The sequence below is a fragment of the Patella vulgata genome, chromosome 2 (assembly GCF_932274485.2).
Source record: "Patella vulgata chromosome 2, xgPatVulg1.2, whole genome shotgun sequence".
In the NCBI taxonomy this organism is placed as follows: Eukaryota; Metazoa; Mollusca; class Gastropoda; family Patellidae; genus Patella; species Patella vulgata.
Genome location: NC_065880.2, coordinates 268,535 through 282,721, shown reverse-complemented (window position 1 = coordinate 282,721; position 14,187 = coordinate 268,535).

Below are 14,187 nucleotides of genomic sequence, written 5' to 3'. Positions count from 1 at the left end.
TCATGACTGCATTCAGGATGTTTATCCAACGAAAAAATATGGCCTGAAGGCATAGGTCATGGAAGATGTTGCCATACATATTACAAACATCCATGGTTACGAAAACGTCGCCATCGTTCAGATTTTGGGGCAATCTATTAACAAAATCTATGTCGTCCCGAATAACAGATTTTACATTTGACACGTATGGCTTAAGTAAGATATCAATAAGATTTGATAGTCTATTAGTAGGGCAGCACAGACCGGCAATTATTGGTCTGAATGGAAGATCACCTGTCTGGAAAACACTGATGAATTCGGCATTTTGGTGTTTAATAGACTCCTTGATCATCTTGGATTTATGGATTTTTGGAAGACCATAAAACTGACTTGTTTTATATTTGAATTTTCGGAGATAATCCTGTTCGTTGTCCGTCAGTTCGTTTTTGTGATCAACAATATCGTTAATAAACGAGCTGTATAGACAGGTGACAAAGATTACTTTACAGTTTTTATATGAATATAAGTTTACTTGGAATAAGTTTACTTGGTATACGCCCACATGTTCATGTGGACGTATGTTGTCGTCGCCCCTGCCTGTCTGGACGTCCGTCCACCAGGCATCGATATTTCCGCGCTCATGCGCACGGCGTGCGCAGGCACAATTGCTTTAAAGATGTAGCCACCCCGGCGGCGCCTGCGCTCGGCACTATTTTTTGCCGCCCAGCACAAAGAAAAAATCGAAGAAAGCCGCCCAGTCGTATTTAAACCCCTTCGTCCTTCTCTGTACACAAACTCGGCGCTCAAAATTTACCACGGCAATTAAACGGCAAAGCCATGGTAAAAGCCGATGTACGCAAACCATGTCTGTCACGGCATAATTTATTTTTGTGTGCCGTAGTAAACCCTATCATCCCAAATTAGTTTAAAGAAAGATGTATTGGTATTTTGTTTATTTATACTTAGAAGATGTGTAGGCCTAGGTATATTCATTTTACAATTATTCTACGGTCTTTATATTTGTTTATTTGCCCTAAATAGGTCACCCAGACCAATTTACGGCACTCCAATGTTACAGGTTTGAATGTCGTAATTGTCCAACACGTGCCTGCAAATTTTCATGATGTTTCTTATTTTATTTCTTACCCGTTTTAAGAATCATTTTAATTTTTAATCTCAAAGTAATAAAGTAATATTTGAAAAAAAAATCCAACAAAACAACAAATACCGAAAGGTCCTCAACTATCCAGAGAAACAGAGTGGGGTGGGACAATTTTATGCTTGGTCGGGTGGTGTCAAAAAGTTTTTAGATCCCTGTATCATTGATGAAAATTAAGTGAATTTGGTAAAATTTGAATATATAAATGGAAATTTGATTTGCACTGAACCAAATACAAAAGGCAGCAGATGCTCTGAAAATACACCCAGAAGGGTTTATTTTCATAAAAGACCACGCCCCCCTCCCAAAAAATTTTGGCACTCGCTCCGCTCGCCAGATATATTTATACACCACTCACCAAATCATGGCTACATCCCTGTGTTTCAGTATGACCCTGCAGGCCATTTTCAAGTGTGTGCGCAGGCACACTCAACTTTTATAGAGCCCTGCCGTCCACAACTGTTTGTGCCCACTTTACAGTTCACAATTTTTATCCGATTCCAACGAGACATGAAATATAGGTTTGTCTCCCTAAGATCTCGGTTGCTTTCGATATTGGCGTGGATCAGACTGTAACTTCGTGGATTATGGCCCATTATTGTACGAAAAATCGTGTTTTTAGCTTGTGGACCCTATAGAGCTCACAATTTTTATCTGATTATGTTGAAATTTGAAATGTAAGTTTATAACCCAAAGATATTCACACATATCGGACCGCAGCTTCCTGGATTATGGCCCCTGATTGTACAAAAAATCATGTTTGATTTTGCTTGTGGACCCTATGGTCATGGAGGTCACAATTTTATTCCAATTTAAAAAAAACGTTTGAATATATCACCGTTACACCTTTATGATGGTTGAGTTCGAATTTCGTGAAAATCGGACGAAAACTGCAGGACAAAATGGCTGCCCATCGTACGCAAACAGTGTAAAAATATGGTATATCAAGGTTGTGGACCCTCTAGAGCTCACAATTTTGATCCGATTTAGATGAAACTTGAAATACATGTTTATAACCCAAAGACCTTGGTTCCTTTCGATGCAACCTTAAATTTATGCTTATATATCACAAAGGTCTTGGTTCCTTTCGATATTCGCCCTTATCGGATTGTAACTTCCTGAATTATGGCTAAAGCTAAAAAAATAATGTGATTTTTTGTACAATCAGGGGCCATAATCCAGGAAGATATGGTCAGATATGCTCGAATATCGAAAGGAACCGAGATCTTTGGGTTATGAACATACATTTCAAGTTTCATCAAAATCGGATAAAAATTGTGACCTCTAGAGTGTCCACAACCTTTGTATTACATACTTTTACTCAATTTGCGTACAAAGAGCGGCCATTTTGTTGGGCAGTCTCATTTCAATTTTCCCGAAATTCGAATTCAACCTTCATTATGGTGGAATGGTGATATATTTAAATGGTTTTTAAAATGGGGAAAAAATTGTGACCTCTAGAGAATCCGCAAGCTAAAAATGGGATTTTTCGAACAATCAGGGGCCATAATCCAGGAATTACATTCGGATATGCGCGATTATAAAAAGGAACCAAGATCTTATTGTAGCTGCGTTCACACTAGGGGTTTAATCTGAATTGAATTCAGAATAAAGCCTTATTCCGGACTTTGGCGTCACTCAATTCGATAAAAACCGAATTGAATCTGAATTAACGAATCCGTATATTTTTCTGAATTCAACTCGGAACAATTATTCCGAATCGGGTTATTCGCAGTCAAATTTTGAGTGTGACACGCTTGATTCAGATCAACAGTTTTACCGGAAACGATAACTTTGCGCGCATGATGGGGTGTAGCTGCAGCTCCTCGACGCTGAAACAAATGCTGCCTTAACATAACCAGCTAACAAAGATAAGTGTGTTCAGATCACAGCTGACCATTCACGGTCTAGACTTTGGGGGCAGGGCAGGTAAGCTTTAGTCGTCTCGAGTCTAGTGGAGCCTAGTTTCTAGCATGTATTGCATATGACAACAAAATGTATTGCTTTACATTATGTATGTTTAGTGCTGAAAGGATTTGAATTATGAAATAGGAGCCAAGATTAGTCAGTGAGTTAAAGCTGGCTCCCTAGTCTGGTGGTCGATTGTTCGCTCCCGGTGTTGACCGAAAACGTTAATCGTGATTTTCCTGCGTAGTTCCCCCATGTCAGTGTTGCAGGGTCCAAGACCTGACAAGGACAGCTGTTTAGTCGTTCGGATGGGACGAAAGACAGAGTTCCCGTGTACACATTGACGTGGACGTAAAAAAATCCCTTGATAGTTGGAATTCGATAAAAGCGTAGTGTACTGGAAAAATGGTCTAAGCCCGTCTTTATAAGCCCAGTCGGACCAGAACAGTAGGAAGTTTGACCCCATTTCATAGCTTTTCAATTATGAAATGTATCTTCGCTAGTACAGAGTCAAGGGTGAAGTACATGTACATACGTGTTGATGTATAGCAAACGCTACCAAAAGAGTAATCATCCTCATTCGCATTTGATTTTTGTGCCAATGAAATCGTGCCCGGCGCTGCATGGCAAGGTGTTGAAGATGTAAGGCCCGGCGTCGCTGATGTAGCCTTGCTTGCCTCAGGAAATTAAACATAAGCAACACAAGATAACAAATATGAATGTCTGGTGCATCCATCTTGGATATGATGAATGACCTTCACTTCGCATTCAGTGTGGCGCTTTTCATTCTGAATTCAATTCGAATAAACTGTAATGTGACGCACTGATTTTAAACCGGGAAAAACCAATCCGAATTCCGGAGACCGATCTCCGGAATTCGCATTGAATGCGCATGCAGTGTGAACGCAGCTTCTGTAACATGGATATATTGACACGTATGGATATAAAAATTGTGACCTTTAAATTTTGTACAACCAAGGGCCATAATTCAGGAGACTCCAACACGCAAGCGAATTATCGAAATAAAATTGAATCATATGTTAGTTTCGAAATGATCTAGCCTGCATCACAGAGGGTGCCATCCAATTAATAACTAACTGCCACTCTGTGATCTAGATTTCGAAAATTTTAAATAGTTACTGAACAACATGTAAAAAAAAGTTTTTAAAAAGTGAAACAGTTTTTAAAAAGTGACGCAATAAAAATTGTTTGTAGGATATGTAAAACTGTTCTAGACTACATGTATTGTGGTAGTATGACATAAATCACAACTCAAGTGTCAAGGCACCAGGTTTTATAGACTCGTGACAAAGTAGATCTATATAACAAAATCGATATGACAGGAATCGCATTACCCAACACTAGTGCTTAGTACACATGTACATGTAGACGTATTTACTCTTAGCACACATGTAGAGGTTTAGACATACTTTCTCTTAGCACACATTACGACATGTCCTCAGGTCATATTCCATGTCAAGTGGGTCAATTTTCCAAAATTTGGGTAATCGACCCCTTCGAAAAAATATGGAAAAAATATATGTTATTGTACATGTAAAAACTAGAAACTGTGGCTTAAAAATTGACTGAGATACGGGCATTTGAGATTCATGAGTTAATTTTTTGAAACAAAATATGTATCAACAATTTACTTGAGTTTCAGATATCTTGATTTTACCTTTCTAGTGAAGATATACAGCTCAAATTTGGTAGTCGTAAAGAACTTTTTGTGTAGATTACGAATATGCAATCAGATTACAGGTGAGTGGTAGGGTTCGCATGCTACTTGGCCAAGAAAACCGACAAAAGTTTAGTGTAATTGTATATTTTCTGGATTCTGTAGTGCTCCAGGAGCTATAACTAACAAAGTAATAGATATGGGTCATTCTATGAACTCGCTCTCCTTTTGATGGCCACAAAGTAAAATTAAAATATATTTAAATGGTTGATGTTTGTTATTAATTATACAGATTTATTTTTCGAGTGAATAATTTTGTATGTGGGCACGGTTAATTTACGCAACTTTTCCGAGTTTTGGGCTTATTAGTCATTACTACTTGGGGAGTTTCATCATTACCACGATCTTTCATTATTACATTTTTTTTTTTCATTAAACATTACTCTTGGACAAAATGGAAAAGAATATGAGCATACTATCGAAAAAGGGTACACAACAACGTGAAAAATTTAAATAAAAGTGTGTACGAGAATCAGAATAAGCAAAAGAAAAACATGAGCTTCTGCATCTTCAAAATAGAGGAATTTCAAAACGTTCCCAAATGTTGAAAACAAGAGATATTTTATTTTTTTTTGTTTTCAGGAATAAGGTGACAATAATCACACAAACTTATACGTTTTAATTAATCTCAATTCATACCTTTAAAATAAACCCGCCCGAGACTGTCATTTGCGGTAATGACAAAAGTCTTATTTTAGACTCGCGGTAATGATGTTTTTCGCGGCAATGACGTTCAAATTGTATTTTATAATAAGGAAACTTAAAATGCGTATGCTCATTGAACATTTCGATTGTTTTTTTTACAGGGCCCCCACGAACAACATAAATTTATTTGGCGATGGGGTCCAAGTCATTCAATAATTTCTATTCTGAGCAATGACCAAAGTAATAAAAAACAAGACGATCAACGCTGGATTATCATAATTTGTCTTTAATATATAACACAAATCAAAATGCCAACATAGTCATACATTAAAAATCACAAATAGTCCAGATGCGTCATTTTAACGCAATAGCAATACCTTGCTAACTGTAATATTATGAAAGCCCGATCTCAAAAGGGAATATCGGTCCAAAATTGATTTAATTCTCCGCAGTATTTACAAATATTATGTTGAATTAAAATGTAATAAGCAGGCCTCCATTTTGCTGCGGGTGGACAGAAATGATAGCCTATTTTAAATCCGATTTAATCTAAGCCGGGACATTATCTAGCGTTGGTATTTTGATTTTGTTTTCTTAATCAAATGTTAAATATACACGTCACAATTCTATGGAATACAATTACTGCTTATTACTGAGCGACGTTTCCACTAGGCTTCTCTAGTCATTATCAAGCAATGATAAAATATGAAAATATAACAAGACATTATATATATGTACACAACAATACTTAATTAATGCTGATCAACCAGAGATACCCCTTAATTACGTGTACCTAAAGGGAATCTAATTTAATTGAGGATTATAAAGTTTATACTAATAACAACATTCAATTTACCTGAAAATTAACACAAATTGATTAATGGCTAACTTGTTATGGAGTATATACAATGATATATTAGGTTAAATAAACAATCTGGGTACATATTAGTGTGAAATAAGCCGTGCGAAATTTGATACAGCGAAAAGTGCAAATGATGTAATGGGACTTTAAAGAAATTCGTCGTATTTGATTGCTAAAACTTTATAAATCTCCGGGTCTATTTGGTGATGACGCCCAGTAACATGCGCAGTCTTAATCAATTTATATTTAGTGTTGTCCATCTTTTTTATATCGTCGGATGATATCAGCGTAACGTATATATTAGTGTTTTCAGAAACAAATACGGGCAAATGTGTCTGCATCCCCAATTGTTCCACCATGGGCAACAAAACTGTCCGCACACCGTTTAAGTGTTGCGCCAATCCCTTTACCGTGCGAACTTTCAAAATAGTTCCACGTTGCACCCTTAAACCCGAACTGAAAAATAATATCCGACATCATATAGAAATTCGACTTGTTTCTGTACTGGGTTGTAGGCCCATCACTTAAAAAGTGAATGAATGTAACCCCGGTAGTGTCCCTAATATGTTCTAAAATTGGTGTCAAATGACCCCAAATTCCCGGTGGGTCCTTACGTGCGCTGTCTGAAACCGTGCAGAAAGGTTCCATTCGATCGTGAAAATAAATCACGCCAGTATGCATAATAACCTGACGCTGCGATGCGCCGAAATTTCTTCTCTGGACAGCTTCGTGAAACTTGCATACAGAGTTTTCAGAATAATCAATATGGACTAAACAATCATTATTATTCATTATATTTCTCACACGTCTGATTTCTCTGTACTAGTGAGAGATATTAAAAATATGTCTACAGAATCGTTCTAAATCTTGATTGACTTCGTCCACAAGAACCTCTACCGAAGTGTTTTCTGTGATTTTGGCGGTAAATTTTACTGTAATTTTCTCTCCTGTTTTTGATTCTCTCTCCTCCGTTCTATTCCCCCATCTTTCCCAATCTAGGCGTCTTTCAGAAATACTGTTATCAAGTTCAGAACAAAACTTTCTATTTTGGCATGTCGAACAATTTCTGTACATACAATCTTTCTTTTCTGCATCACAACATACTACATTTATTAAATCATCTATTTTACTGGATGAAATGGCCCCAGAACGCTTCAGTGCATCCAATTTCAACTGCATGTTGCTGTGTACAATACACAGACAAGTTTCGCGATCTGATATTTTCGGCGTAATAATGTAGAACGGCCGGAGCCGACAAAGAATAGGAGATGTTTCGAGTTGAATTCTCCGACAAAAACTTCTTATGTAAATTAATCAGAGTATCATTTAAAACTCTCTTCTGCATTTTGACCTTCTTTTTTGTAACTGTGGACTTCTTGCCGGCAATCAACCGACTATTATCGTCTCGTTCTAAAAATTCTTTTACACACCTTGACAATTCAATTGCCGTTTTTGTAGGTTTATGTATGTGTTTTGCCCCTGTCATTTTGATGCCAAATTCACCTTCTACAAATTTGTTTAATTTGTATTTCTTCATCATTTTATCCCGAAGTAAAATATGCAATGCATTGTTTTCTTTTCGTTTTTTTAATCTTGATTTCATCAACTCAGTTAATGTGAAATGAAAACGTAAGCATTTGCATACGTATGATAAATCTGTATCCGATAGTACCTTTCTTGTTTTTGAGCCGGGACTATCTGTTTTGCTTTGGGAGGTTAAATTCAGTCGACTAAGGCGTTTTCTGTATCTCTGTATTGTTCTTTCTTTTTTTTTCATTTCTTCTTTTAACATTTCAAGTTTCCTGTAGCAGGTCGATCTTGGCATCGATTTCTTTTGCCTTTTATTGCTATTACTATTAGGTTCCGCAACTGCCGGGGTGGGGTCATCTTCTGTCGGTGATAGTGGAGGTGAGTGATTTTGAAAAAAGTTTAGACGTACTTTAGCTCTTTTATTTCTTTCTCGATATTTTTTACTTGCAACTTTCCATTTCTTTCTTTGGGAGCGCTGTTCCCGTGACTTCAGGTCATCAATTGATTTTAATTTTCCAGCTTCTTTTCTCTTTCGGTATCTTTCTCTCTCTTTTTGTAAATATCTTTCATACTTCTCTGGATCTCTTTTTAATCTTTCTCGGTATTTGCGATCTTTTGATGTTGGTGGCATTCTGAAATGACAATATAAGAATTAATTTGACTGTGACAACAGGGTAAATACACCTATTAATGAAATATTTATAAAACTATTAAAGGTAATGTCATATTACAGCAACCCGTCACTACCACGAGTTAGAAATCATTACCGCGATAGATACAGTCGCGGTAATGACTATCGTGGCGATGACGTAATAGGGCTTTGCCTCGCTGTGCTTCCATAGTTTTTGACATTGTAGATCTGCGGCCGTCACAGGCTTGAAGGAATTAACAAAATACACAGACTAATGCAAATTTAAGCCATAGAAGAAATGTCTTCAATTTCTATACGTGGTTGTGGTAATGATAATACAGTGCTTAACAAAAAACTAACCTTAAAGTGGCTAATATGCAGCGTTAGTGTAACTGTAGTTTCTCGTTGTCGTCGTTGCCGATGTCAAATCAAGTGGGCTCACTTTCGCGCTTAAAAAAAAGTAAAACATGAGTTATCTCCCTTCGGTAATATGACGTTTTTAATTAAATCGCGGTAATGACTAAAATTTTCGTGACAAGAAAACGAATATAAAAATTCACATTTTATGTTTCCCTATGAGGGATGTTATCGATATTGTTATAATGCTGAATATTTGCATAATTTTGACAATGAATTAAATACATGATATAAAGAACACTGTTTTAAATATTTGTGATCGTTTTTCCATAATACGCTGCGTGGCACGGCGTTTTCTTCGATTTTGTTCTCTTCTTTCACATTTTACATTGAAATTTTTTACAAAATTTCAATAAATAGATTCCAGGATGTTTATATATATATTTGATGATGCTGTGGAAGAAAAAAAACAACAGATTAAATTATACCAATTTCTGATGTGCACTTCAAAAGGGACGTGACATGAAAGGAGAGTTAATTCGTAGAATGACCCATATAGACCCAAATATTGGCCTACCCAGAGATTGCCGGTGGTACTACATAAGAAACATATGGAAACGCATCAGTCATCACTAGATTCCCAGAAAATCGGCCTCGAATATGGTTTCAGACACAAATTTTCGAAAATTGCCTCGTATTTTTGAGCCGAAAAAAACCCGGTAGATGAGCACCTAAAAATCTTAAACTTGGTGTAATTATAGTTTGTACTAATGTCTCCAACATATGTTAAAGCCATTCTTGTCCCATGCCATTTTGATATTTTTTCTATTTTTTCAAAATCTGTGATTTGGGTCATTCCACATCAATTATCACCCAACAAATTAAACCGTACCCCCTTCGATTTTGCAGTAATTTGGTTTAGATGCTTATTAGGGCTGAAAAAGCTGATATTCCAAATTTTAACATGGTCCGATTAATGGTTCATAAGATACGGTCCACCCAATTTGGAGGATTTCAGCTAAAATGGCCGTGGCCGCAATTATTATTTATTCAAATGACCATACCCATTTGAAATTTATACACAGTGTTAAGGTCGTAAGACGAAAATGTCTATTGATTTTCAACTATTTCCGATAATTACTGGTAGAGCTATGGCCCTTGATCACTTTGAAATATCTTATGAACACTCTAGAGGCTAAAGTTAATATCAGATTGACTTTAGATATATACACAGTGTTTAAGGTCGTGATACGAAGAAGCCCAGTGATTTTTAATAAGTTGTTACTCTTAATCAGATTTTAGTGTATTATAAATGTTTCATTACCGACAATAGAAAAAATATGCGACAACTCTTGTTGACTGCTCGGACGACTTAGCTGCTGTGGGCGTATGTTTCGTTGCCTGGCAACCTATCTTTAAACATCTATTACAGACATTTGATGTATATATTTTTTCTGCTCGTACCATTGGGTGAAAATTGACATGTGATATTTATATCTGCGCATTAATACATGTAAATAGCGACTTTTTTCTAATTGGGGCACAATATTTATCTTCACATAATATTTTATGTACATGATTGATCGTTTGTGTAGCCATTTATGATATTCATATGGATTCAATAATCTTTGAGACTTTCTAAGTAGGTGATTTTTATACGCCCACATTTTCATGTGGACGTATATTGTCGTCGCCCCTGTCTGTCCGTCACAATTTTTATCCGATTTCAATGAAACTTGAAATATAGGTTTATCACCCTAAGATCTCGGTTCCTTTCGATATTGGCATGTATCGTACTGTAACTTCATGGATTATGGCCCCTGATTGTACGAAAAATCACGTTTTTAGCTTGTGAACACTGTAGAGGTCACAATATTTATCCAATTTGGTTTAAACTTGAAATGTATGCTTATAACCCAAAGATCTCGGTTCCTTTCGATATTCGCACATATTGGATCATAACTTCCTGAATTATGGCCCTTGATTTTACGAAAAGTCGCGTTTTTAGGATGTGATCCCTCTTGATGTCACAATTTTTATCCGATTTAAAAAAACGTTTGAATATATCACTGTTACATCCTTTTGATGGTTGAGTCCGTTTTGGACCTTCTAGAGAGAGGACACAATTTTGATCCGATTTTGATGAAACTTGAAATACATGCTTATAACCCAAAGATCTTGGTTCCGTTCAATATTCATACATATCAGATTGTAACTTTTTGAATTATGGTCCTTGATTGTACAAAAAATCACTTCTTTTTTTGAGCTTTTTCTCTGTCCATCTCTTGCAAAATGTGGGCGTATCTTGCATGGCAACCGCTTGTTGGTGATAAAAATAAAATACAATGAGATCTATTTTTTTGTTGGAGGGAATGACAAGGACAGCTGTCTAGTCGTTCGTATGGGACGAAAAACCAACGCCCCATTTACATATTGGTGTGCACGTAAAAGATCCCTTGACAGTCGGAATTCGATATAAGAGTGCCGCTGTCAGGGCAAATTTTCCCTCGTAGCCCTTCTTCATTAGCCCAGTTCGGAGCAGAACAGTAGGACATTAAACCCCATTTCATTTCATTTTCTATTTTATTGTTTATTTCTCGTAATATACATGTAACCCTGTCCACCCTCGTGGGTTTCTCAAGCTCCTTTGGTTTCCTCCCACTGCTAAAGATGCCTACACGCAAGTGAATTATTGAAATAAAATTGAACCAAATGTTAGTCCCGAAATGACCTAGTTTGTGTCAAGTGGATGTTAAACCCCATTTCTGTCTCTCACTTTAGTACAAAAATCCATAAATATAGTAAAGCATTTGTTACAAAGTTTCCTATCTTTGAAGAATAAATAAGCATTATAAAGAACAAAAAAATATTAGTTATTAATATTTGGTCACTTTTAATTTAATGATTAAGAATTGACTAAAAAAATATTAGTTATTAATATTTGGTCACTTTTAATTTAATGATTAAGAATTGACTAAAAAAATATTAGTTATTAGTATTTGATCACTTTTAATGATTAAGAATTAACCACAAAGCTGATGTCTCAAATCTTGGGATAAATTACAGTTCACAGAATGTTTTAATCAACAAAGTACTTGACACTAATAAATTTCAAGCGGAAATAGTCAACTCGGATTTCAATGACATTCAATGTATTCAAGATATACAAGAGAAGGCAACCCCAATATCACTCTAAGCTCGCTGAAATAATTGACCCACTTGTGCCTCTTCAAACTAAAACATTTATTCGTCCCAATACGCAGTGGTTTAATGATTCTATTTTACAAGCCAAAAGGGACCGTAATAAGGCTGAATATCTGTGGCCGAAAACAAATCTACATAAATCTTTAAAAAACAATGTGAATAAATTAATTGAAGACGCTTAAATTAAATTTTACTCTGATAAAATAGAAAATGGCAAAAACAGACAAAAAGACCTGTATAAAGTTTGAATTCCCTTTTGGATCATAATGCTGAGCGAACTATTCTCCCGGACAATGATAATGACACTGAACTTGCGAATTTATTCTCTGATTCCTTTCAAATAAAAATACAGAAATACAAACCGAACTTGATGATTTAAATAAATAAAACTAATAACTTTAACACTCATGATTTTGTTAAGTTTGAAAATTCTGTTTATTTAGAAAATTTTAACTTGGTTAGTGAATCTTTTGTTTTAAAGCTAATTAAATCGTCTGCTTCTAAATCTTGTTCATTAGATCCTGTTCCAACTCCTGTTCTTAAGGACTGTCTAGACGAAGTTATTCCAGTTTTTACCAATATTATTAATTCTTGTATATCATCCTCTACTCTTCCCAACGTTTTCAAAGAAGCTTATGTTACCCCTTTAATTGAAGAGTCTACAATGGATCCTAAAGTTTTTAAAAATTACAGGGGGTGGGGGGTGGATGGCCGAATGGTTGGTACGCGCGCGCTGTATCATACGGTCTGTCATTGAGTCAACTGGCGTGGTTTCGAATCCCCGGTTGTACGTGACAAGGAGTAGGGTCGCCTGTCCAACCTCGTGGGTTTACTCCGGGTCCTCCGGTTTCCTCCCACTGCTAAAAGACCCCTACGCGCAAGCGAATTATTGAAATAAAATTAAACCATATGTTAGTCCCGAAATGACCTAGTTTGTGTCGAGTGGACGTTAAACCCCATTTCTCTCTCTCTCTCGCTTTTAAAAATTACAGACCTGTCAGTAACTTGGAGAAATGTATTGCTTCTCAGATAAGGAGGGGGGAGGTGGATGGCCGAATGGTTGGTACGCGCGCGCTGTATCATACGGTCTGTCATTGAGTCAACTGGCGTGGTTTCGAATCCCCGGTTGTACGTGACAAGGAGTAGGGTCGCCTGTCCAACCTCGTGGGTTTTCTCCGGGTCCTCCGGTTTCCTCCCACTGCTAAAAGACCCTTACGCGCAAGCGAATTATTGAAATAAAATTAAACCATATGTTAGTCCCGAAATGACCTAGTTTGTGTCGAGTGGACGTTAAACCCCATTTCTCTCTCTCTCGCTTTTAAAAATTACAGACCTGTCACTAACTTAAGTTTTATTTCTAATGTATTGGAGAAATGTATTGCTTCTCAGATAAGGGGGTGGGGGGGTTGGATGGCCGAATGGTTGGTACGCGCGCGCTGTATCATACGGTCTGTCATTGAGTCAACTGGCGGGGTTTCGATTCCCCGGTTGTACGTGACAAGGAGCAGGGTCGCCTGTCCAACCTCGTGGGTTTTCTCCGGGTCCTCCGGTTTCCTCCCACTGCTAAAGACCCCTACGCGCAGGCGAATTATTGAAATAAAAAAAAAATAAACCATATGTTAGTCCCGAAATGACCTAGTTTGTGTCGAGTGGATGTTAAACCCCATTTCTCTCTCTCTCTCTCTCATATAAAGGCCCATCTAGATGTGTTACGGCAGAATGCTGTTTCCCTTCTTATTTAGTCCAAGTCTGTAATTTGAATGTAACGTAATCCAAATTCGAGTTTTATACTCAACCGGTATTAGCGAACGCCATTTATGTGCAGAAAAACGGCATGTGTATTAGAGACCATGCATTTCTAACGCCTGTTATCCTCTCACAAGTTGTAAGTTTACTTGAGAATTATGTAAAAGTGTAAACAGATATCGCAGGTCATTTCCATGTCATTTTTATTCACTGTCATTTCATAACTCTGTCAAATTTAACGATTTACTTTCGGGTGTGTTTCCCCAGGCAAAACTGATATTGCTTGTGTCACGTTAGTTACTATACTTGTAACGTTAAACTGTGTGTTTAATGTTACAATTGATACAGTCTAAGACTCCTTTTGCAAGTTCAAATAGGTTCAAACGCACAATTGTCAACTCATATCATTACAGTTTGTATTGGAATAA